Source organism: Lissotriton vulgaris, chromosome 5 (assembly GCF_964263255.1).
Source record: "Lissotriton vulgaris chromosome 5, aLisVul1.2, whole genome shotgun sequence".
Taxonomy (NCBI): Eukaryota; Metazoa; Chordata; class Amphibia; order Caudata; family Salamandridae; genus Lissotriton; species Lissotriton vulgaris.
Genome location: NC_141693.1, coordinates 204,991,844 through 205,018,718, shown reverse-complemented (window position 1 = coordinate 205,018,718; position 26,875 = coordinate 204,991,844). Strand labels below are relative to the sequence as shown.

Below are 26,875 nucleotides of genomic sequence, written 5' to 3'. Positions count from 1 at the left end.
CCATAGCACGAAACGCGTCCGGAGGGAGATTGAATTTGCCACAATGCTGGTTCTTTTTGTGTCTGCCCTCTTTGAATAAAACAGCAAGATCATGAACTCACCTGTGTGGCGTCATCTCATGACAGGCTAAACGTTTGTTGGATATATATATATATATATATATATGTGAATATATCAAATGGCTAAGTTTAATATATACGTAAACACCGCAGGCACCACTCACTGAAGAGACACTTACAGCACTACAATGACCAGCAGGCAGTGGTACTGTCTACGACCACTGGGGCGTGACTTAAGCGCTGGAAGGTGATACGAGTGTTTTTCCCAATGAGCCCATGAAGATGTGCAGGTGTGCACAAAACGGCTTGGCTCAAGAACTGCAGTGAAGAGATCTGTAGCTGCTGCTCTCTACATTAAAGCGCTGATTGTTTACCCTCATTGCGTGTTGGCTCCTTTGAGGGGACACCGTTTTGTGTTGATATATATATATCTATATCTGTGCCTTCATTCGTATTGCGCATATATATATATATATATATAATCACGTTTCAGAGCTCTTGTTAGACGGACCGGGAGGGTCGGCCGAGGACAAGGGGAGAGGCCTCCGGGGAGAGCCGTCTCCAGCGATCATACAGACAAGTAACTTCCCCCCCACAGATGTACACCACACAAGGATAAGGTTCAACGTTACTTTATAAGCAATTCTTCAAGTACGGTGAAATGGTACAAGGAGGTCTGGACTCAGGGGTCCCCTCTAGGCTAGTCTCTTTGGTTGGGAAAAGGGTAGCGGGACAGTCTCGTTACCAATCTGGTAGATGAAATAGCTCACAATCCTCGAGCTCGGCGTTCTAGATGATCGGGCCGCGGCGCAGCCAGCAGGTCCCGATGGTTGAAGGTAGCGACGGTCCTCGGCGGAGCCAGCAGGTCCCGATGAAGGTGGTGGTTACAAACGGTCCGCGGCCACGCCAGCAGGTCCCGACGACGATGAAGGTTTCCGAAGGTTGCGGCAGCGCCAGCAGGCAGGTCGATAGTTCACAAGGCAGGGCTACGGCAGCGCCAGTAGTCCGTCAAGGATGAGTTCTTCACTGTGTCTCTCGACTCCAGGATACAACTGCCTTCCTGCTCTGGAGCTGCCCCAGTTATAGGTCTGGCGCCCTTTGATGTCCGGACCCTCGCACTTGGAGGTCGGGAGGTCCAGGATGAGGGAGTCCAGACACCCAGCAGGGGGGTGGAGCCAGCGCCTCGGGGAGCTGGGGTGATCGGCACCTGGCGGGGGAGAGCCATCGACACCTCTTTCTCCCATTGACCTGCCAAGTAGTCCGCTCACCTCCTGGGTGGATGGTGGTGCCGGGATGTCGGGGCCTGGCCAGGCCCAGGGTTAGGGTCGATCGGAGGCCACGCGGCCTTGTGGTGCTGTGTCCAAGATGGCGCCCAGGCCGGGCGAGAGGGCCGGTAGGGGATGGGCCCATGATGGGGAGATGTCCAGGGGCAGGGGTCCCATATGAGACTGGAAACGGGTGGTTGTTGTGTGTGACGCCTGAAGAGCCCGGTTCGGGCCTGGTCGTGCGGGGAGGGAGCAAGCCCTTCACGTGGCCTGTCCAACATGCGTCCCCCCCAGCTGAAGGCGGGGAGAGTCACCCATCCTCTTGGGGACTCTCTTCGTCGAGGCGGAAAAAGCGGGACAGGCCATCTGCGTTGGCGCGGTCTTGCCCGGGTCGATGCTCCACAGTGAAGTCCATCCCCTGCAGGGAGATGGACCTGCGCAAGAGTTTCGGGTTTTCCCCCCGCATCTGCATTAGCCACTGCAGGGGCCGATGATCGGTCTGTACCCGGAAGTGGGTGCCGAAGAGATAAGGCCGGAGCTTTTTGAGGGCCCACACCACGGCGAAGGCCTCCCTCTCGATGGTGCTCCAGCGCTGTTCTCGGGCCAGGAGCCGTCTGCTGATGAAAGCCACCGGCTGGTCAAGTCCTTCGGGGTTCAGCTGGGAAAGGACTGCCCCAATGCCATGGTCGGAGGCGTCCGTTTGGACGATGAATTCCTGGCTGTAGTCGGGGGCCTGGAGCACAGGGGCGGAGCACATGGCGGCCTTCAGCTTCTCGAAGGCGGTTTGACAGTCGGGGGTCCAGTTGACCTCCTTTGGTTGGTTTTTGGAGGTGAGTTCCGTGAGGGGCCCCACAATGCTGCCATAGTCCCTCACGAACCGCCGGTAGTAGCCTGTGAGTCCCAAGAAGGCGCGGACCTCGGTCTGGGTGATGGGAGGCTGCCAAGCCTGGATGGCAGCGATTTTGAGTTGCAGAGGGGCCACCAGACCGCTTCCCACCTGGTGCCCGAGATAGGTCACGGACCCCTGGCCAATTTGGCATTTGCTGGCCTTGATCGTGAGGCCAGCCCGTTGGAGGGCCTGTAGCACCTCTCGGAGGTGGTGGAGGTGGTCGGACCAGTGGCGGCTGTACACAGCGATATCGTCCAGGTAGGCGGCGCTGAATTCTTCCAGTCCCGCCAGGACCTGGTTTACGAGCCGCTGAAATGTTGCTGGGGCATTCTTCATGCCGAAGGGCATGACCTTGAAGTGGTAGTGCCCATCAGGGGTGGAGAAGGCAGATCGTTCTTGGGCCCGGGGTGTGAGACCGATCTGCCAGTAGCCCGCTGTCAGGTCGAAGATGCTGAGGTAGCGGGCAGCCCCCAGGCGGTCGATTAGTTCATCTGCTCGGGGAATGGGGTGTGCGTCTGTTCTGGTGACCGCATTCAGGCCCCGGTAGTCGACGCAGAACCGGAGCTCAGGCGTGGTGCCGGGGGCGGCCGCTTTGGGACCAGTACCACTGGGCTGGCCCAGGGGCTGTCTGAGGGCTCGATGACCCTGAGCGTGAGCAACTTGCCCACCTCCTCTTGGATGCAGGCCCGTACCCGATCTGGTACGCGGTAGGCCCGGTGGCGGACAGGGGGACTCTCTCCAGTGTCCACGTCGTGTAAGCACCAGGGGGTGACCCCTGGGGTGAGGGAAAACAGGGTGGCGAACTGCAGCAGGAGGTCTCGGCAGCCTTGGCGCTGTTCCGGGGTGAGGGCCTCCGAGAGTCGGACCCTGTCTACGGAGCCGTCCTTCTCTCGATTCCGTAGGAGGTCAGGAAGGGGTTCGGAGTCCTCCTCGGCTCCGCTGTCTGTTGCCATCAGGAGGCTGAGCTCTGAGCGCACAAAGTGGGGTTTCAGTCTATTGGCGTGGAGGACCCGGAGAGGGTTCCGTGAAGATTCCATATCGATGAGATAGGTGACAGGGCTCTTGCGCTCGACTACTTTGAAAGGCCCTGCCCATTTGTCTTGCAGGGCGCATGGTTCGGTGGGAGACTTTACCCACACTTGTTGGCCGGGTTCAAATTCGATGGAGGAGGCATTTTGATCGTACCATCGTTTCATGTCTTCCTGACTGGCCTCCAAGTTTGCTTTTGCCATCTCTTGGAACCGTCTGGTCTGGTTGTGGAGGGTTAGGAGATATTTGAAAACATCTGGAGGGTTCTTTAGAGGGGGCATTTCCCAGCCTTCTTTGACTAGGCTGAGCGGCCCGCGCACAGGGTGTCCATACAAGAGTTCGAAAGGGCTGAAGCCGAGGGATTTCTGGGGGACTTCTCGGTAGGCAAAGAGGAGGCACGGCAGTAGCACATCCCACTGGCGACGGAGGGGTTCTTCCAACCCCCCAATCATCCCTTTGAGCGTGCGGTTGAACCGCTCAACCAGTCCATTTCCTTGAGGGTGATAGGGGGTCGTGAATCTGTAGGTGACCCCACACTGTTGCCAGAGGGACTTCATGTATTTTGAAATGAAGTTTGTGCCTCGGTCGCTGACGACTTCTCGGGGGAAGCCCACCCGGGAGAAGATCCCCATCAAGGCCCGGCCGACTACCGGGGCGGTCACAGTTCGTAGGGGAACAGCCTCGGGGTAGCGAGTGGCGTGGTCCACCAGTACCAGGATGAACCGATGCCCTTGTGCTGTACGGGGGTCCAGGGGCCCCACAATGTCTATCCTCACCCTCTCGAACGGGGTGGTGACCACCGGGAAAGGTTGCAGAGGTGCTTTAAGCTTGCGGCCGCTCTTCCCGCTGGCCTGGCACGTGGGGCAAGACCGGCAGTGCTGGAGTACGTCGTTCCTCATCTTGGGCCAAAAAAAGTGGGTCACCAGGCGGCTGTAGGTTTTGTCCTGGCCCAGGTGGCCAGCCAGGGGGACATCGTGGGCCAGGTTTATCAAGAAGTCTCTAAAGCGTAGGGGCACCACTAGCAGTCGACTGGCCCCTAACTCTGCGATTCTCTGTTCGCTGTACAACAGGTCATAGTCCCAATAGACCCAATGGGTTCCGGAAGTATCCCCTGCACTCTGGGCGAGGGCTTGCTGGCGGAGTCCCTCGAGGGAGGGACAGGTCTTCTGCTCGTGGCGAAACTGTTCCTGGGTGGGCCCCCCCCTCCTGACGCCACTGAGCCAGGCCGGGAAGGTCCTGAGGATGAACGAGCCCCTCGGGACTTTGCTCTGGGGGGCGGCACGGTCGGCGTCTTCTACTGGAGCGACCGGGGGCGGAGGTGCCGGCCATTCAGGTTCTTCGGGTCGGGGGGTGGTACGGGCAGCCATGGACCGGGTGGTTACGCACGCCCAGTCCGGGATGCCCAACATCCCCAGGTGCTCTCTCCTCTCTACGGCGGCCCACGGGGAACTCTCCAGATCATTTCCCAGGAGACAGTCTACGGGGGCATCATCTCGGACCGTCACTTTCAACATGCCGGAGACTCCTCCCCACTCGAAGGGGACGCAGGCCATCCGACATAGACTCTCCGAATTGTCGGCTGACCGGACAGGGCAGAGAACGTTCGGCAGGATCTGTTCTGGGGTCACCAGGTGACAGCGGACGGCCGTCACACTGGCCCCGGTGTCACGCAGGGCTTCGACCCGGCGTCCATTAATGTTCACCCACTGACTGTACTTCCGGGTGTTGGCGGGTGGGGGGACCCGCGGGACCATGTCTTTTCCCCCTAGGCATGCTAGAACCATGGCGGCGGGTTCCCATTCTTGGTGTTCTTGCTCACATTCCTCGGAGATTTGTTCTTCCCCCAGGGCGGCGGCAGCCATCTGGCGGGGTCTCGGAGTCTGGCTCTGTGGACAATTCGGGTCGTTTGCGTAGTGGCCGACTCGCTGACATCGGTGACATGTGACATTGGCTCTGTATCCCGGCCGCGCCGGGGTGTTGCCCCGGTTGGCCGGGGGTGGGGTGCTGGTAGCGGGAGTGGCCGGGGCGTTGTCTCTTCCTCGTCCCTGGCCCCCTCCTCCTCCTCGGGGACGGTGCTGACCGTGGTTGTTCCGGATCTGTTCATGTGACCCATTTCGGCCCACTCGGGTAATTTCCCACTGGTCAGCCTCGGCGGCGAGCTGCCGCGGATCAGTCAATTTACTGTCGAGGAGGTGCTGCCTGAGCTCGACGAAGCAGTTGTTTGATAGGTGCTCCCATACCATGAGATTGAATAGTTGCTCGTAGGTCGTCACGTTGCTTCCCTTGATCCAACCCTCGAAGGCTCGGCTGAAATAGTTCACGTATTCCACCCAAGTTGTACCCGGGATCCGGGTGCAGTCTCGGAACCTCTGGCGGTACATTTCGGGTGTGAGCCCATAGCGGGTGAGGAGGGTAGCTTTCATGTGGTCATAGGAGGTCATCAGATGGTCGGGAAGCTGCAGCAGGGCATCGCGGCCCTCATTGACGAACCTCCCCCATAGACCGGCTCCCCAGTCGCTGCGATCGATCCGGTGGGAGGTCATAGCGATCTCATAGGCCTTGAACCACTGCTGTATGTCGTCATCTCGGAAATATTCTCGAACGACATCCTTGGGGATGTGTACCTTTTTTTCTGTTGCCCCCGGGATGCGCGGTTGCTCGGGCACCCCTAGTTCTTTGTTCTGCTTGCGTAAGTCTATTTCAGCTAGCTTGCGCTCGTGTTCATACGCCAGTCTCTTCTCTTCGAGCTCTCTTTGTCTCTGTTTCTCTTCCCGTTCTTCTCGGAGCCGCAGGTGTTCCAGGTTCAGTTTTTGTTCGGCTAATTTAAGTTCGCCATCCATTTTGAGCCGGGCCATTTCTAGCTCGTGTAGTCGGTTTCTTTCTCGTTCTTGGATCTCCTCTTGCGAGAGACCCGTTCTTTGCTCCTCGGGAGCCGTGGTGTTTTTCTCTGCTGCTGCGACATTTTGGTCCGAGGGTCTGACGTCCCCGGTTTCTGCCCATGACTCAATGGCGTGCTTGAAATCGTCTTTAGTACTCAGACCGGTGGTAGCGATACCTAGTTCAATGCAGAATTGTTTCAGCTCACGATGGTTGTATTCTTCCAATTTCTCCATCTGGAATTTCTCGGTGGATCCGCTGTCTTTGGTTGGCATTGTGGTTTTGTCGTGGGGTGAGCTACTCTCTGTACGATTATGCGTCGATTCGGATCGCGCCGCTGGCCACCAATGTTAGACGGACCGGGAGGGTCGGCCGAGGACAAGGGGAGAGGCCTCCGGGGAGAGCCGTCTCCAGCGATCGTACAGACAAGTAACTTCCCCCCCACAGATGTACACCACACAAGGATAAGGTTCAACGTTACTTTATAAGCAATTCTTCAAGTACGGTGAAATGGTACAAGGAGGTCTGGACTCAGGGGTCCCCTCTAGGCTAGTCTCTTTGGTTGGGAAAAGGGTAGCGGGACAGTCTCGTTACCAATCTGGTAGATGAAATAGCTCACAATCCTCGAGCTCGGCGTTCTAGATGATCGGGCCGCGGCGCAGCCAGCAGGTCCCGATGGTTGAAGGTAGCGACGGTCCGCGGCGGAGCCAGCAGGTCCCGATCAAGGTGGTGGTTACAAACGGTCCGCGGCCACGCCAGCAGGTCCCGACGACGATGAAGGTTTCCGAAGGTTGTGGCAGCGCCAGCAGGCAGGTCGATAGTTCACAAGGCAGGGCTACGGCAGCGCCAGTAGTCCGTCAAGGATGAGTTCTTCACTGTGTCTCTCGACTCCAGGATACAACTGCCTTCCTGCTCTGGAGCTGCCCCAGTTATAGGTCTGGCGCCCTTTGATGTCCGGACCCTCGCACTTGGAGGTCGGGAGTTCCAGGATGAGGGAGTCCAGTCACCCAGCAGGGGGGTGGAGCCAGCGCCTCGGGGAGCTGGGGTGATCGGCACCTGGCGGGGGAGAGCCATCGACACCTCTTTCTCCCATTGACCTGCCAAGTAGTCCGCTCACCTCCTGGGTGGATGGTGGTGCCGGGATGTCGGGGCCTGGCCAGGCCCAGGGTTAGGGTCGATCGGAGGCCACGCGGCCTCGTGGTGCTGTGTCCAAGATGGCGCCCAGGCCGGGCGAGAGGACCGGTAGGGGATGGGCCCATGATGGGGAGATGTCCAGGGGCAGGGGTCCCATATGAGACTGGAAACGGCTGGTTGTTGTGTGTGACGCCTGAAGAGCCCGGTTCGGGCCTGGTCGTGCGGGGAGGGAGCAAGCCCTTCACGTGGCCTGTCCAACAGCTCTCTACAACAATCATATTGAAAGGAATCAAATATCAACACTGGCATCATGAGCCTCATGAAAGTTTAATGATTTGTTGTAAAACTATTTACATGGCTATAGCACAAGCTGCAGCAGGAACTGGGAACACATAGCTACAGTAGACTGGAATGATTAGACAATGGATTGAGTGTAAAAAGCCATAAAGGTCAATATGAGGGGGCATGACAATTAGCTGACGATTTCAGGAGAGTGAAAAAAAGATGAATACACAAACATTTATATAAGCATGTGCTAATCAATGATGACAATTTCAGAAGAAATAAGTCACTTTTAGATATGTAGATACATGGCTGCTTATACACCGTGTATATTGCAAGTGCATACAGTGAAATTGCTGGGTGAGATTGTCAGTGAATTAGAGCAGAAAAGGGATGTTGAGTTGGTCTTGCATAAAGAGTGTGTTCATGGTTTGCATCACGGATTCAAAGCACTATAACTCTCCAGGGACAAGGGGCAGTACTTGTCTGTCATATTGACAGAGTTGGCATTAAATTGCTAATTACAGTACCATAATCAGTTCTTGTACAGGGGTAATGAAGTTGGGATGAGTTAGAGCAGAATGCATTCTGTCCCTACATAAATTTGAGCTAAATTCAACGGTGTATAATACACATTCAACAAGTTGGGTCTCACCCCGTCCGAGGCTCCTCACTCCAGTATTCAGCTTTTCCACCATCGACAATAACGAATGTCTAAATTGTTTACGTTGTCACCGGAGTTGGTAGCCGAGGACCGCACATGGATGCCACGATGGGACCTGCATTATTGGTATTGTTAATGGGCCTGGCAGGCTTCTTTAAGATGATAGAGCTCCCAACATGTTATATGTCTTAAAAAACACACTATAATTGATCAAGCATACATTTTTCCGAAGGGAGGAGGCTTTACTTTGCGTCTTGTCATGGTTTTGCCAGCACTGTCTATATGTGTGCTCACGGAGGGTATTGCACTATCCAACACCAGACTGTACTATTGGGCAGCACCCCAGTGTGGTAAAGGAATGAGTATAGACCCCAGTGGCAGAACACTCTACGGCACTAGATAGGCAGTCAGTGGGGAGTGATACCTGCATGGGGGAAGGATGCGATGTAAGCAACCCTCTGCAATGCATGTGGTAATGCAGGTATGGGGTCAGGCTAATGCAGTACAAAGCTAGAAAAATAAGATGACCTAGGAATCTCCCATGTGGACGGTTCCTTTCCTAAACAATAGGAACACATTTTGATCTCATAAGAATAGATGACATAGTGGAATGGGAAAAGCATAAAGACTTTTTTGGAGGTAGATTGTGAACTAGCTCCATTGCAGATGTACTAAGACGTGCAGTTGAAACGCACTCAATGAGAGTGGACTAAACTATCGGCAGTCCTTCCAAGTACCACACATCAGGCTTTAGACAAACATGTTTCAGTGTGGTGCTCTGCATCACCGCACTGAAATGCATTGCCACACATATTTGCATGATATGTTTACTGTCACTGAAGCACTGCAAACCTGTGTGTGGCAGCTGTCAGCCTGCAGACTTGGGGCACTCATTGGTACTTGGCAGGAGTGCCAGCTGAGAGCTAAGACCATACTTGCAAGCTCTCAGTCAGTGCTTCAATGTATTCTTCAATTCGATTCCCGCTTCGTGGCGTCACTTGCGCAGCACTGAGTCACTTGTCAGACAGCCGTAAGTCATGGCCGGCCCGGTAGTGTGCCCAACAGCTACTACCAAGACTATCCGTCAGGTTATTTGAAACATTATGGCCCTAGCGCCGCAGGGGGATGTCACGTCCTGCCTCCTGCTAAACAAGTAATGCCTCGGGGAGTGTGAAGGCCAGTGGCTCAGTGGTTGGTGTGTGGCCCCGCTGGCCACAATCATCATGGCGCGCTCTGCTCTGCGTGTAGTGGTCTGGTGAAGTATGCTGCAGTGCTGAGTGAATAGTGCTCACACCTGCAGGCCACCCGCGCTGTTTAGCTGCCCGCGGCGAATTCAATATTGCCAAGCCCGGGTGGGAGATTGCTTTGGAGATAGTCATCGGAGTCATGACCTGTGACCGACCGTCACACCCACTGACCTTGTGGTTCGGGTGCAGCCGCCACCAGCAGTGGACTCGAACAGGCTGCCTGGACTAACCGGGCACAAGCGGCAAACTAAAAACAAGCATTTGCACTGCAATAGGTCTCGCATTAATTAAGTTTGAGCTATTGGCATTCTTAAATATTGCAACTGTGGAAAATAGAAAGATTGATGTACATAAGCAGCGTTCATTTGCCCTCTCCTGTCCCCCTCCCTGTAGGCACCACGTATACCCTGAAATATTGACCGTATCACTCCGCCAGTAAAAGCCTGTGCCCATATGTACATGACAGCCATTTTAGGCACCTTGGCCTCTTGCCCACTCATTAGAATCACTGGCTTCCCTCCTGCGCTATCCTAAACACCCCCTCTCTTATGCGTAGGCCATGAAACCCTCTCCCTCTGCGCGACCCTGCTGTGAAAGGCAACTCTCCTGCTTGACCCACACAAACCCCCCATTCCCCCTTGAAGAAGCATCCTTCGCCTTGGCTGACGTAGCCCTCCCCAGCTGCACCTGACTGCCCCCGCTCTCTCATGTACGGGTCATAAGATCTCTCTCTCTCTGTGTGACTCTGTCCCTGTGTCCACCCTGGCTACCCCTCCCTTCTCCTCACATGGGCAAGTCATAAACCCTCTTCTTCTGCAAGACCCTGTCCTTGAGAGTCACGGCCGCGCCTGACCAACACCTCCTTCCCTTCCATGAATGCCCCTCTGTTGACAAGCCTTCCCTCCGCGCTCGATTGTCCACGCGGCATGAATACCACTCCTTGATGACCCCTTCCCCCGAGTCCGGCTGACCACACATGTCCGAGGCCATCGCCTGAGCCAGGAGATACCATTTACTGCCCTTATTGTATGAAGTCACTCCTCTTCAAAGGATCCTCTATTGGTCTTAGCCACCCCACCCCCTGGGCTATGATTAGGCGTACACATCCTACGAAACACTCAGCTGCGTGATTGCCCTCCCCTCTTATCAGCAGGTCAAGAGTCCCCATTGTGAGTGTATGTGGGGTAGGATCACCACGAGGATTATAGGGATGTCTTTCTTTTGCGTCATACAGTCCTGATTGTGTTATCGAGTGTTCTGTAAGGTATAAAAGCAAGAGTCTCAGCTCACTTGTTAGAGCACCTCCCGAAAGACACTGTGTTTCGTGTCCGAAATGACTGGCTCTCCTCATGAGTATTAAACTCTGTTCTTTATTCCTGCTTCCAGCGCCCGTCTCTTTATTTGGTAATTATTCAACATGGGAACTAAGAGGCGGTTTGCGCCAGCGGCCTGGGCATCGATAGGATTATGGGCTCATTTTCAACAATTGGCGTCCCAACGCGGGGTCCATCAGTGACATAAGGTTCGGTAAGAGAGATCCAGACGAAGAAGTGAACATCTAAATGATCGGGGCATGCCTGCCTTGAGAGGGCCCTCGCCCGGCTGCCGATCGAAAGAACTTCACCAATTCTGAACTGACCTCTCTTGAGTGACCTATTGTCCTGACTGGAATCCCACAGGAATGCTACATGGAGTAAGAGAACGATCGGGCGCTGGAGGAGGAAGTCGAAGAACTGTCCGTATGGTCCGGTCCGGGTAAGATTAAGTAGGGTGTTTTTACGCCTGATTGGTAGGGTGGCTCTATCCACCTGATTGATTGATTGTTTGTATTGAAAATCGGTATTTGTATACCGAAATTGTTGGTATTGGTTCATTTAGCTTTGAAGGCTACTTGACATATTGGTTCTCTTCTGAGAACGAGACATTCTCTGTTTGCAAACAGCGGCGAATAGGAACGTCGTCCCTCTTTGCAGATAGAGAAGGGTAGGTAATGCAGACTTTTGTCCCCGGTATTAATCCGTCATGCCTACTTTTCTCCCCACTGGATTGTTTGAAGTCGATTAATAATCGATTGTTGTTCTTTGAGATCTTCCCTGTCTACAAACTGAGACGAATAGAAATATTCTGTCTTCCTTTTTGGATAGCGAAGGGCAGGTAATGCAGACTTTTGTCCCCGTTGTAATCCGTCATGCCTGTTTTTCTCCCCACTGATTGGTTGGTTGCCTGGACATTGTTGTTCCAGGAATTGTTTCGTTTGAGGTATTTTCTACTTGCAAACAACGTGGAATAGAAATATTCTATCTAGTCTTTGCAAGTAGTAAAGGGTAGGTTATGCCCCTTTGTGAATTCGTCAGTCCTACCCACTCCCCACTGTTTGGTTATTTGGGGGGTAGCTCGCATGGTCCGCCCAGGAGACTAGCCTTATGGAGGACATATGCTCCCCGCTCATGGGCCATTTAGTGGAAGTAGACCATCTGGTCCGTCCAGGAGGCTACCCTAGTAAATGGAAGTACATCGCTCGGTCTGTCCAGGATGATACCCTAATGAAGGAATATATGTTCCCCTTTTGATCGATAATCTCGTTCCACCCCGGACCATTTATTGGAGGGAACTCGTCTGGTCCGTCCAGAAGTACCCTCTAGTGAAAAGGACACATAAAAATATGAAGTGATCACCGTTCCCTACTAACAGAAAGCTTTAGCTCGAAACACACTAAGGAAGAGAAAGAAAATTAAAAAGAAATCAGGCTAAGTCAGTAACCCCCTGATGAGCTTTTGACTTCACTAAAAATAAGAAACATTAGAAATAGTTCATAATAAGAAATATAAAATGGCGAAAAGTTTGGCAGCAAAAATAGCCACGAGGTAGCTAGGCTTCACTGCCTGTTCCTGCTCCCGACATGTCTGCCTCATTGCCCGCCACGCCCAAATAACAGTCACATGAAATAGAAACAATCCAATAGGTACCTACCCCCATTCCGGAAGCTCCCGAAGTGCAACAGGTCAGCGGTTACGCCCATCCGGAAGGTGAGGCCTCGAGGCACGAGGGGCTCGCCTGGCCACGGTCAGGAGGAGATGATGTTGGGCAGGCGGTCCAGAGAATGGCAAGGACCTCTCCATCTCTCCTCTTCTGCTGCCCTGCAGGCCACGGGGGGGGGGGCTGTCTTGCCTCAGCCACCGACCACCCCCCCCCTTCTGTCTCTCGCCTGGTCCGACCCACGAAGAAGGCCGAAGCCGGGGGCGAGAATGGCGGCAAATCAAGTAGTCCCGCCAAATGTCAAATTCCTGGATAGTTACAGGTAGTGCCGCCACATGTCGACGCCTGGACAGTTCCAGGTAGTCCCGCCACATGTCAAGAGAAAAGGGGGGGCTGTCTTGCCTCAGCCGCCGACCACCCCCCCATCTTCAATAGCCAGCACGGCCAATATCGAAGCGACGGAGCCGAGGAACGGCGCGGGGTCGCTGGAAGGGGGAGGTGACGCGAACGAGCCTCCCCCACCTCCCTCCAGGTGGAGGCTTCCAGCGACACCCCAATGCTCTTACTTAAAGAGGGCCAACATCAAAAAGCGGTCTTCTGCCCAGGACGGGCACACGCTCCATGCCTTCTCTCCTCAACCTTGAAGATTCTATAAGAGCCGGGGGGCACCCTGATCCCTCCGCATGGGCGCCCCCGCCCCCTTCACTGGGAACCACGACATCGGTGCAGCTCCTGCCGGCGCCAGCCTCGGATTGGAAATGGCTAAAATGCAGCCACGGCACAGACTTGTTCAGTTCCGGAGGAACACCAGGATGACCCGGTAGGAAAATTGTTGCCGCCCTTCCCACTCTTTGACTCATGGTCCATATTATTAGACTGTTAACCACATAGCACAAAACTTTTTGAACTGCCAACGGAAGGTTCTGGGCCAACCATGCGAGACTAGAGACTTTCTGACTATGCTGGAACTCGCCTGACCCCTCCCAAAATGGCGCCGACCCAAAATGAGACGTTTTGAATAAACTTTGTTGTACCCTGATTGCGCAGCTTGTTGCCCCGAGATCTATATGCAGTTTTTGGATAATGAAAGTAGATATGAAGGATGTTGAGTATGTGCTTGGATAATGAACTGACTTAGGGTGGGTACTGATTATGATTTGGAAAATGAATTTGTGTGATTTAGATAAAGAATGAGTATCGGATAATGAATTTATGAATTAATTAAAACTGAATTCTTGACATGCATCATGCTTGCTCTGTAAGAAAATTTTAATACGATTTTATTGCACTGCTGCACTTTATGTAATGAACTGCCACCAATTTCGTTTATTAAAAGTATTTTGAAAAAGAAAGCATGGTTGTAGCAGTTGCATTAATGAGTTTTGGATGCCCTACTACTGTGAGCGAAGAATAAGTATGATGAAGGATGTAGATCAAAAGGGATCAGATATTTAGCAGCTACATTATGTATTGCAGGCAGCCAAGAAAAGTGTTTTAGACACCCTTAAAACGACACCACAGAAATGCCACCTGGCCGTCACCCTTGCACCCGACAGAGAGAGTTACGACCGAGTAACTCATGTAGATATATAGATCGTCAATGATCATCTATCTGACATTACTGGTCCCTCTAGGCTTAAACGCCGAGATGGTAAAGAAATGCAGTACGCAGAGATGGGTCGAGTATGTGGTAGGTAAAAACATTTTCGGACTACTACATGCTGATGTACTTTGAATGCTGCTCCCCCCACCCCTTCTTTTCCCTCCCTTCTGCAGGTCACGTCAGAACGTCGGCTGAAGCGTGGAAGAGCGACGGTCGGACCGCCGACGAAAAAGGGAAAGAGGGAATATGTGTATAGTCGTTATAACGACAAGTTTTTAAAAGACATAGGCTTAACATGACTGTTCCTCCTTAGGACATAGCGACTGAGAGGATGGACTGACATAGAAACTGGACAGGTACTGAATGACGAAAAAATTGACTAGAAATGACGTGTTAAATAATGTAACTGGACGTTTGACTAGGTAGGTAGGGAAAGGACAAAGGAAAATTATACGGGTAAGGGTCGCCACGGCACCACCCGTCTAGGAAGTTAGAAATGTTGCTGATGTTCAAAATGCACTACCCCCTTTTCTCACACTCTTATAGATATAGCCAAGCTGTCCAACTGTTCTCCCGATCAATACTTGCCGTTGCCTCAGCCTGGAGAACTTCCCACCAAAGGAAGGAACAGGAAAATGGTTTAAGATCCAGCCATGGGTAACTAGCACGACCAGGTTAATTACTGATCGACCAACCGAGGTGTGAGTATTGGTAATTGGGAACGCTCGCAGGCGTGACAAGCGAGAAAGGAAAGGGGGGAAGGGTAGAAAGAGCTAAGCACGTAGATAAATAGGATAGTAAAGATACGTAGGATATACATATATAAACAGATCTTGTAGGCTAACAATTGTTTCCTGTCTTGTCTTGAATGTCTTGTATATGTGTAATACATGTGCCGTCTTCCCTGTCTGACTTTGTGTGTGTGTAATGGACAAATTTGTCTTCCCTCTGTCTGTATCTGCGTGTTACCTTACCTTTGCTGTTCCGTGTTGTGAGCGCACTAAATGACCTATTTTCGTACACGTCTCTCTCTGTCTGTCTCTCTCTCTCTCCACCCCCTTATCTCTTTCTCTTTCTCTCTCTCTCTCTACATGTTATACGTGTACTGAATGGCTCGTTTAGATTGCGGACGACTCTCACTCTCTATGAGAGTCTCCCTATTTTCTCTCCCTCTTTTTGGTAAAACTGTACCCCGCCGGTACCAGTCTGATTTGATACGTATTGAACGCGAAGGTGTTCAGCGAAAATTGACAGAAACTAAAATGATTATATCTCGCCATATTACTGCCTCTCCTTTCTGCAAAATGTATGAACTTGAATTGGCTGAGAAGGAAAGGACAGGTAAGACGACTAAAGTCCCCCAAATCTGGCCATTTATAGGGGAACTGTATGTCAATGGCACCTTATGTCTGTTCTTCAGAGACGAACGCCAACGTCTAGATTGAACCCCAATGCCCAGATTGCCCCACCCCTTTTGCACCCAAGCGCTAGCGCCCGAAGCATCCCCGCCCCATTTTTGATAGACCCCAGTTGCTGTCCCGGATATAAACATGATGACCATGAGTAGCTGTTGACCCTCGAGAAAACCTTGTTTTGCCTGACTCTCGATAATGGCACCCCCGCCCTGTCTGAAAAGGCTAGCCAGTCCTGAAGGGAAATGCTCCGTAATGTTGAATATGATGTAACGCACAGTTGATGGGAATCTCATTTATCCTCACTTGAGTTATAAACAGGACAATGAATAAACCTGCCATAAACTCAGTAGGAATGCTGATACATGCACTGCTTGGTAATAGGACCTCTGACTGTGACCAATGGGCGTATCTCCCAAATGTGTAGAATTGAGGGAGGAATTCACATGCGTAGATGTCTTCTTCTGCCATTTCTCTAAAACCATGTCTTGTACCTGTTCAAAGATTCACGATCACCGAAGGAGATGGGTCAGATGCGACATACAGCCTGACTGCAGATCTTGTGACCTCGACCAAAGGTGGAGCCGCAGAGCAACAGGATACGGGACGAGACCGCAATTTCAACGTGGAAAATGAAAAACGACGGGCCGCCTTGAAGCCCTCCGTCTGCTAACCCACGTGTGCCTGGAGTCTCCGTCCCCCCTTCTTTGGGCTCGATTGATGGGCCTGCCTGCTTGTTATCCTTTGCTCCCTTGGTCCCTTTTGTGTGTCCCAGGAACCCTGACCCAACTCCCCCCTCTCTCTCCTATCGACTATTTGAACCACACTCACCCTCATTCCCACGTGACTTTTTGCCAAAGGAAAAGAACTGCATACCAGTAGGAATAGGGTGTTGCCACGGAAGTGTAGGTGCCGAGCATAAGGCGCCGCCAAACGGATTGTTTAGGGAACAGGACTGTGGTCTAACAGCAGAGGACTGACCGCACCCTGCAACGCGTAAGGATAGAACCGAGCTGGACCCATAGCTCCACCGCCGGTGCTCAACAGCGCCAACGAGAGTACACGGACTAGAGCCTACCAGTGATGGCTCACTGATAAAGAGACACTGGGACGAGGAGATCATGTGTATTGAACTGAATTCCGCTCTCAACTACCTGGTCAAAACTGTTCATTGGTCACATTTTTTGAGTTAGAAAGATTTATGCTATGTAGTGCGTTTAATTGTCAGGAACACAACGAAAATGTAATTTTCTATGTACTGCATTCTGCCCATCACATCAACTGTTCATGATTTTTGTGCAATATGTTAGTATTGACAAATGCTATTTCATCAACCACATGTTTATATGTACGCCTCTTAACTAGGAGGGATAGGAAAATGAACTTTGTTGTTTATATATACCCCCATCAATTAGAAAAATGAACTCTGTTATGTAAAAAGGGGCGACTGTGGAAAATAGAAAGATTGATGTACATAAGCAGCGTTCATTTGCCCTCTCCTGTCCCCCTCCCTGTAGGCACCACGTATACCCTGAAATATTGACCGTATCACTCCGCCAGTAAAAGCCCGTGCCCATATGTACATGACAGCCATTTTAGGCACCTTGGCCTCTTGCCCACTCATTAGAATCACTGGCTTCCCTCCTGCGCTATCCTAAACACCCCCTCTCTTATGCGTAGGCCATGAAACCCTCTCCCTCTGCGCGACCCTGCTGTGAAAGGCAACTCTCCTGCTTGACCCGCACAAACCCCCCATTCCCCCTTGAAGAAGCATCCTTCGCCTTGGCTGACGTAGCCCTCCCCAGCTGCACCTGACTGCCCCCGCTCTCTCATGTACGGGTCATAAGATCTCTCTCTCTCTGTGTGACTCTGTCCCTGTGTCCACCCTGGCTACCCCTCCCTTCTCCTCACATGGGCAAGTCATAAACCATCTTCTTCTGCAAGACCCTGTCCTTGAGAGTCACGGCCGCGCCTGACCAACACCTCCTTCCCTTCCATGAATGCCCCTCTGTTGACAAGCCTTCCCTCCGCGCTCGATTGTCCACGCGGCATGAATACCACTCCTTGATGACCCCTTCCCCCGAGTCCGGCTGACCACACATGTCCGAGGCCATCGCCTGAGCCAGGAGATACCATTTACTGCCCTTATTGTATGAAGTCACTCCTCTTCAAAGGATCCTCTATTGGTCTTAGCCACCCCACCCCCTGGGCTATGATTAGGCGTACACATCCTACGAAACACTCAGCTGCGTGATTGCCCTCCCCTCTTATCAGCAGGTCAAGAGTCCCCATTGTGAGTGTATGTGGGGTAGGATCACCACGAGGATTATAGGGATGTCTTTCTTTTGCGTTATACAGTCCTGATTGTGTTATCGAGTGTTCTGTAAGGTATAAAAGCAAGAGTCTCAGCTCACTTGTTAGAGCACCTCCCGAAAGACACTGTGTTTCGTGTCCGAAATGACTGGCTCTCCTCATGAGTATTAAACTCTGTTCTTTATTCCTGCTTCCAGCGCCCGTCTCTTTATTTGGTAATTATTCAACATGGGAACTAAGAGGCGGTTTGCGCCAGCGGCCTGGGCATCGATAGGATTATGGGCTCATTTTCAACACAACACCAATTGCAACAAAAGTCTATAAATTGTAGGCCATAAAAATGTGTATTTATTTTTGTAGCAATGGTGGCATGATGCTCTTGAGATGAATATGTTTAAAAGTAAAGTGCGCCATACTGTGATTTCTACAATAGTGGATGCATTAACAATTGATGTGTGCACTGATGGCTGGTGGTACGTGTGCCTGTAGAAATTGTGCACTGATGGCTGGTGGTGTGTGTGCCTGGTGGAAGCGTGCACTGACTGCTCGTGGTGTTTGTGCCCGATGAAAGCATGCACTGATGCCTGATGGTGTTTGTGTCTGGTGAAAGTGTGCACTGGCGGTGTGGTTGTGTGTGTGTGGTTGTGTGTGTGTGGTTGTGTGTGTGTGGTTGTGTGTGTGGTTGTGTGTGTGGGGTTGTGTGTGTGGTTGTGTGTGTGGTTGTGTGTGTGGTTGTGTGTGTGGTTGTGTGTGTGGTTGTGTGTGTGTGGTTGGTTGAGTGTGTGTGGTTGGTTGAGTGTGTGTGGTTGGTTGAGTGTGTGTGCGGTTGGTTGTGTATGTGCGGTTGGTTGTGTATGTGCGGTTGGTTGTGTATGTGCGGTTGGGTGTGTATGTATGGTTGGGTGTGTATGTATGGTTGGGTGTGTATGTGTGGTTGGGTGTGTATGTGCGGTTGGGTGTGTATGTGTGGTTGGGTGTGTATGTGTGGTTGGGTGTGTGTGTGTGGTTGGGTGTGTGTGTGTGGTTGGGTGTGTGTGTGTGGTTGGGTGTGTGTGTGTGTTTGGGTGTGTATGTATGGTTGTGTGTGGTTGTGTGGTTGTGTGTGGTTATGTTTGTGTGTGTGGTTGGGTGTGTTTGTGTGTGGTTGGGTGTTTTTGTGTGTGTGGTTGTGTCTGGTTGTGTGTGGTTGATGGTGTGGTTGTGTGTGTGTATGTTTGTGGTTGTATTGTTGTGTGTGTGTTGATGTGTTGGTGTGTGTGGTTGTGTGTATGGCTGTGTGTATGGTTGTATGTGTGGTTGTGTGTGTGTGTGTGGAACATTACAGTGCATTCATTATGTAAAGCAAATCAGCACGCTGCAGTGCTATACACTGCAATGACAGCACTTTGTCTGGCAGCTACAGAGATTCGGCACAGGCTTATCACTTTTGCTCCTCCTGGTCCCTACTTCTGCCAACATCCTGGCACTCTAAAGTTCACAGAAATTGACTTTTACACTTTGTTGTCCCCCAAAGAAACTGAACGCGAGGCCAAGGTGGTTTCGAGGCAAGATGGCGATCTGACGAGGATCGCGGTGGTCACACTCCTAGTTCTCTCCCCTTATACTATGGAGCTCCCGTTTTCTTGCTTCTTTTAGCGACTCGCGCAAAGTAACCAGCCGGTACAGAATATACTAAACTCTCGGTCACTTTGAATTACAGAGAAGAAAGAAAGAAACACAAACCCTAACCAGTTTTTACTACCTTTGAAGTTCTGGAATCCTGGAAAAATCCACTCGTCATAGCGGGTCCGGTCCCCCCTATGCATCCAGTAATTGCACTTTACAGCTATATCGGGCGTGCTGTTTTAAAGCATTTTTTTTTACTAATACACCTCCAGCAACAGCCGTCAAGAGACCCTACCTGCTGTGCTTGCATATGTAGCACTCACCATTTAGATACAAGCCCGACCCGGACCCTTGCCACAGCTCCAATCTCAGTGTCTGCATCGACATCGTCTCCAGTTTCAGGAAGAATGGCTCCTAAGGTTCCGCCAGCACCCTCTGCAGCCGCCCATGCAAGGGCCGCCAGACAAACCCAGAGGGAGGCAGCCGAACGCCGCGACGTGGGCAGACAGAATCCCGGTTCTGAAGAGCGAGATGCTGGGCGTCAGAAGTCACCTGAAGTTTCTGCCCCTCCACAAGCACCCAGGACGGAGAAGATTGGTATGTCGGATCCGGCCGGGGCCCGGAAGAAAACCGCCCGTAAGGAACCAACCGGGCCATCAATCGTGGACCTGATGCGGAAGGGCTCGAGTCTGCACCCGGGTCATGAGAGGCAGCATCAGGGTTCACCCGCACTTTGCAGCAACAGCCCCGCGCCGACTGTTATTATTGAGAGCACAGTAGCAGATGGGAACAGCAAAGAAACTGATCCAGAAACCGGACTTGCTCCTCGAACTGAAACTGAAGGAACCCCGGATGGCTCAGCAGAGACACCTGAGATTGTTGAGGTGAGCAAATCATCAAATATGCCAATTCTACACACACAGAGTAATATTGTGACTATGTATGTTAATGGGGGGCCTGAGTTATCGGAGGATACCCCCAGCTCGGGGGAGGCTGAGGACATTATTAATTTTGGAAAAGACATTGGTGCAACCGAAGAAACAAATAGCGGCCAGGTGCAAATACAGGCTCAAGGAGACCCGGGGGGTCCCGGCTCTCTGATCCCGGATAGGGCCATTGTAGTGGGCCAAAGTGCATGCCCGAGTCCCTGTATCAGTGAGCAAACTACAGATACTGCAGCAGCAGGGGGTGCCCCTATACAGGTACTCTCTGATACCACTACTGACTTCTCCTTAGATGCTGGCATTGCGGGCACCACTCGTGGGGTCTTGGAAAAAGATTCAGAAAGGGAGACCACAGACTTTTTTTCATTCTCTGATGATGCCGAGCTCGAGGATGAATGGGGGGATACATCGTGTCTCACGGATGAATCTGATAGCCAATCTGAAGCGGACGATGCCCAGACTGTCAAGCCCAAGCAAAAAACAGCTAGAAAACTGATTGGCAGGACCCATGGGGTAGGCCTCGACTGGGATCATTCGAACACCGAGCAACTTACCCCTTTGGTTCTCTCCACTCATGGTGCAACTACTGCCCCTACATCAGTATCTGCCCCACCATATATAGACACTGTACTACAGGCAATTGCAGCCCATCGAGAAGAGACCTCCCAGGATGGACGAAAAGCACAAGCAGCACTTCGAAAGGTGCAAGGTGTAGTGAGAAAATTAGTAAAGACATGTGGATCATTTGGCGATCGGCTAACCGAATTAGAAAATAGAACCTTAACAAATGAGACTGAGGTGGTCGCCATCAAGGAACGAGTTGAGTCCAATGAAGCACAAATTGGGGACATTCGTTGGAAGTTGGAGGATTTTCAAAATCGCCAACGAAGGAACAACCTCCGCATTTTGGGTGTACCCGAAAAAGCCGAGGGGGATGATGTTCGTTCCTTTGTTATCACTCTGCTACGAGATTCCGTCCCCGAGCTGTCAAATTGGAACTGGGATGTCGAGATACAGAGGGCACATCGGATGCCACTCACTCTGAGAACCCCCGTGAAACCTGGCGCCTATCCCAGGGCTATTCTAATTTATTTTGGGAACTTCCTACTGAGACAGGCGGTCGCTGAGAAAGCTAGACCGGAGACCAAACGTACCTTGAAAGACATCTCCTATTTTACGCGACCCGATTTTTGTCATACTACAGTCGAGAGGAGGTGGAGGTTACGCCAGCTCATCAAACCTTTTCAAGATAAAAAGGCGACCGTTTATCTCAATAACCCTGCACGCCTAAAAGTCATTCTTGGGGGTCAGACACGATTCTTTGATTCTGAAATCAAAGCCCAAGAATATTTGAATAGTTTAACATAGGCAGAAGCCCAATGAAGTGAGGGGTCAAGTGAATTGCTGGTTTGGGTACCTAGTGTAACGCAAGTACTGAATCAGCATTGTGTACAGATGAATTACTTGTCATTAATAGGCCACATTGTGAATTCTAGTGTTTTTGTTTTTGTTTTTTTCACTTCCTTCACTTTATTCACTTTCTTCACTTTTTTTTTTGCATTGTAGTTCAATATTAGCCAGCCTACAACCTTAAGCAATCTGAAGGATAGTATGAAGTGGACTGTTTTTTGTACGCTTATTGTGGCTCATTATGAGTTATGAGTTAGTAACAACAAAACAAAGTTTATGTAGCTGGTCTGGTGTTATAGTCGAGCTCTGTCTTATTTTTTCTTCTCGGCTTGTAAAAAGTGATGTTTTTGTTAGCACGTAGGGGGGGGGACTCGGTTGTTGTGATCACATACATCGCTCTTAAGACTCTGATGGAGTCTGTTTGCCTCAATGTGGGAGCGAGGGAGGGGACGAGAGGGGGGGGGAGGGACAGAGATAGGGGAAAGTGGGTGGGAGATGGGAGAAAACACAAAAAAAAGAAAATAATTCCAATGCAAAGGAAAAAGCACTACTCTTATAAAGTCATTTCTTTTAAAACAAACATGAACTCAGAGATAAGATACAAGGGAATAATATTCAGCATTCAATGGAGGGGATAACCGTTTGGAGTTGGAACGTTGCGGGGCTCCTAGATAGGGATAAACGTGGCCGATTTGCTGAAATAATTAAGCGACACTCACCAGACATTATATGTCTACAAGAAACCCATCTGACTTGGAACAACAGGAGTTTTTTACAAATCCAGGGGTATGATATCCTAGTAACCACAACACATACAACGAATACACGGGGTGTTGCTATTCTAGGTAAAAGGTTTCTAGGCAAGCCGGTTAAACAGGCCCAGGACCAATATGGCAGATGGGCAATAGTCGAATTGACTCTCGGAGTGACAATATGTTCGGTCTATGGCTCTAACCTGGACGACTCATCTATATTTGAGACATTAGAAACTGATCTAGCAGAATGGCCCACCCCATTAATCCTCACAGGGGATTTTAATATCTCATTAGGCTCAGACCTCAGTAACATAATCAGCTCAAAGTATTCTGGCCGTAAACCCAGGGTATTCAAAGCAATTAGTTCATTAACAGCTAGTCATAATCTCGTAGATATTTGGTCCCTAAAACGTCCTGAAGATCCAGGATACACATTTTTTTCTCACCCTCAAAATAAACACACCAGGATTGACTATATTTTCACTACTAGACATATTTCAAATAAAGCCACCATTACAAAATACCCGAAGCTAATTTCAGATCACAATATTTTGGCTTTGACAGTAATTATGTCTCCTACAGCCCGGAAGACTCGAAACTGGACAGTTGATCGGAAATTGCTGGCCAATAGTGATTATATTAAGTATATCAGGAGTTGGACCCAGGGTTATTTTGATATGAATCGATTTAGCGCCTTCAGAAACATAGTTTGGGACAGCTATAAGGCCGCTCTTAGGCGGGAAACCCTTAGTTATGTAGCGAGGCTACAGAAGCAACAAGCCTCCGAGCACCACAGAAAAATCTCAGAACTAGCTAACTTAGAAACAGCACATATAACTGCAATCGCCGAAAATAGGAGCTCAGATGGGTCACATATACTACGTCAGATTTTAATCTGTAAAACAGAGCTTAATAAAGTATTAACACAAAAATCGGCAGAATCCTATAGATCTCAGCGCAAGAACTTATATGAGAATGGTGAAAGGGTAGGGAAACAATTAGCCCTACGAACCAGACAGCAGGCCTCTCTGAATGAAATCTCCTCAATAAAAGAGAACAACGTAGAATACACCAAAATAGAAGACATACTTAAAGTGTTCCAGGGGTATTACCAAAACTTATATCAAGAGGATCAGGATCACAACAATGAAGATGTCAAAACCTTTCTCACTAGTTTCCTATCCTACCCAGATAAAAGCCTTGATAATTCCACTAAGAATGATCTAGAGAACGAAATCACCATCTTAGAGCTTGAACTTGCTTTGTCGGAACTGGCGTCCGGGAAAGCAGCTGGCCCTGATAAAATTCCCTTGGAATTATATAAAGTCTTAGGCAAAATAATACTCCCTTTTTTATTAGACCTTTTTCTGGGGATACAATGGAGCGGAAGAACACCAGAATCTTGGAAGGATGCCAGTATTATTATCTTTGCTAAGAAAGGCAAACCAGCCGACTCCACTGCTTCATACCGTCCCATCTCATTAATTAACTCTGACTCCAAACTTTATTCAAAGATCCTGGCCAACCGACTGAGTAGAGTCATTGCACAACTTGTCAGTCCAATGGCAACATGGCTTTATCCCTACGAAAGGCACTACCGATCATACCCGCAGAGCAATCACAATCTTCGACATAACATCTGCAACAGGGGACCAAGCTTCAATGATCCTTCTCGATGCCGAGAAGGCATTCGATCGGGTGTCTTGGGAATATCTGTGGGTGATTCTGGAACATTATAACTTTGGGGCTACATTTATAAGAGCAATTAAAGCTATGTATTGTAATCCATCAGCAAAATTAAATTTAATGGGGCAGGAATCAGGCTTGATAAATATTACAAGAGGAACGAGACAGGGGTGCCCATGCTCGCCAATTCTCTTCGCCCTGTACATTAACCCCCTGATTCTAAATATTCTCGCCAACCCCAGAATTCATCCTGTGGTAACAGGTATCTTTGAAACTAAAGTCCTGGCCTACGCGGATGATGTCGCCATTTTAACACCCGATCCGGAGACAGCCCTAGTAGAGATAGAGGCAACTGCACTCTTATTTGGGTCTTATACAGGATATTCCTTAAATAGGAATAAGACAGTAATCTTATGTACACAAAACACGATTTGCTCTGACCCCAGGCGGGTCTATAAGGCCACGTATCTCGGAGTGCAGATTGCTGCCGAAACTCAAAACATTGTCAAATTTAACTATGAACCCCTTATTGATATAATAAGACAGGATCTTGCTAGGGTAAATAGCCTTCACCTCACCATCATAGGTAGGGGGAATTATATTAAAATGACTATTTTCCCCAAAATTCTATATTTATTCCGTACCATCCCCCTATTAGTAGATGATAAATTTATCAAAATCCTCAACTCCCAAATCTCCAAATTCGTCTGGCAATATGGCAAGATAAGAAGATCACTAAAATACCTGTCTCTCCCTTACAATCGAGGTGGTCTGGCTATCCCTCAACTGTTCCTATACTATTGGGCTGCATATATTCAGCAATTTGCTCCCTTGGTTAGTCCTTTACAGAATGAAGCAGGTGCCGACATTCCATCAATATACCAGTTGGCCCTTGGCTCTAAAGCCAGAGGACTTCTACTCAGACACTATGATCCTGGATACTATAAAAAAAGTCAAATTCAAGATTGTTACAGGGGCTTGGAAAGCTTGGACTAAAATAACAACATTTTTGCAAATTCCTAAATACACCCGATATTCCCCACTTTGGCAATCGTCTCTCTTCTCGCAAAACATTAATGATGGTCTTTTGCCAACTGGAAGAGTTATGGAATTACATCTCTTTTTGATCTTCTAGGCTCCGAGAAAAAACTTAATTTTAGTTTCCTCCAGACTCAATATTCTATACCCAGCAGCGATTATCTTAAATTCCTTCAAGTTAGATCAAGCATTAATCATCTGCTTCCCAACATAAACTGGAACAGAATACCCCTATTGGAAGATATTCAAAAATCTTCTTCTAGAATAGGGACATTTTATAATGCACTACTTGCTAATACACCTGATGATATTGAACGTACGGAAGCAACCTGGGCTAGCAAATTAAACAATCCAGATGTGGACCTAGACAAGGTATTGACAATGGCCTCCCAATTCTTACTTTCCACCAATCTTAGAGCTCAGCTGTACAAAACAGTTTATAATCTCTATTATACACCTGCCAAGTTGTATGCCTGGGGGAAAAATGACAGCGACCGTTGCCCCAGGTGTAAAAGCGGACCTGCAACGCTTGTGCATATGTTCTACGAATGTGACAGCTTAGGGCTTTTTAAGAAAATTATTTGGGAGTTTTGGAGGGAGGTGTTTGGACGAGAACTGCCGGAATCACCAACTATTTTTATGCTGGGATATGATTGTACTTTGAGATTGCACCACAGTGAGGTAGTAATGTTATTTATCGGCTCTGCTGTATATCGCATTATCTTGGCTACTCGTTGGAAAGAGGAAAATCCTCCATGTTTCCAAAACTGGCTTGCTAGGTTCCTGGCAGTTTATAACTATGAAACAGCGATTTATGCTACTAGGGGGCCTAAGTCCAGGATGCGGGGGGAAAAGATCTGGTCTCCTATCACGGCTTGGTCCACTCAGTCTCTGTTTAATTGATATGTATTGCTTCCTAATATGCTATTAGTATCTTTTCGACTCATGTATGTAATCTATTCGTATTTGTCTTTTTTGCATTTCTCTGCTAGATAAACTATACAATGTGTTTTCTTTTATATTTAAACAATATGGATGAATTGGAATGAAATTATTTTCTAAAAAAAAAAAAAAAAACTGAACGCGAGGACATGCAGCAGGCCGAGATGTGGAGTAATTAAGGGCGAGCATCCTAAACACACGGAGAGCAGAGGGAATCAATGAAAGCTCTTTTCCAACAAAAGCAGCCGAGGAATGTGGAGAGCATGTCCTTTTCACCAGACCAAGTATTCATCTGAGCGTCACCACTATGAGGCCTGTTGATCTTTTATTAAAAGTGAATTAAGGGCGCCTTCCTTCTTAAGACCCCCCCTCTCAAAACCCCAAACAAATACATGCTGCTCCTACTTGCCCAAGACGCCAATTGAAGGCAGAGTTGAGGGGGGGGGGGGGGCTCAAGTCGAGAGCGGGTTGAATTGAAGTCGGGTCTTGTGTAAGCAGACACCGGCGTAACCCAGCAGGCTGTGAGACACCCATCAATATATATTACACAAACACTTCAGTGTTATTCTCGGGACATAGCGCTTTCAGGAGCGCTGGAAGACAAGAGTAGGCAGGACAGAGTCTCCATTTGCTCATGTCAGCCTTTGCTTGTGCCCAAGAAGTATGTGTTCCTACACCAGTACCTGGAAAATTAATCGATACGTGGCTTATTGGATATCAAAGACTACGTACCTTCATATGCGTC

General features: G+C 49.9%; 1 protein-coding gene across 2 annotated transcripts in view; it reads left to right on the top strand.

Annotated features, from left to right (window-relative positions):
* RABL6 (RAB, member RAS oncogene family like 6) overlaps window positions 1–26,875 on the top strand; it is a 385,105-nt gene that overhangs the window by 121,748 nt on the left and 236,482 nt on the right. The gene's annotated exons all lie outside the window — the stretch shown is intronic.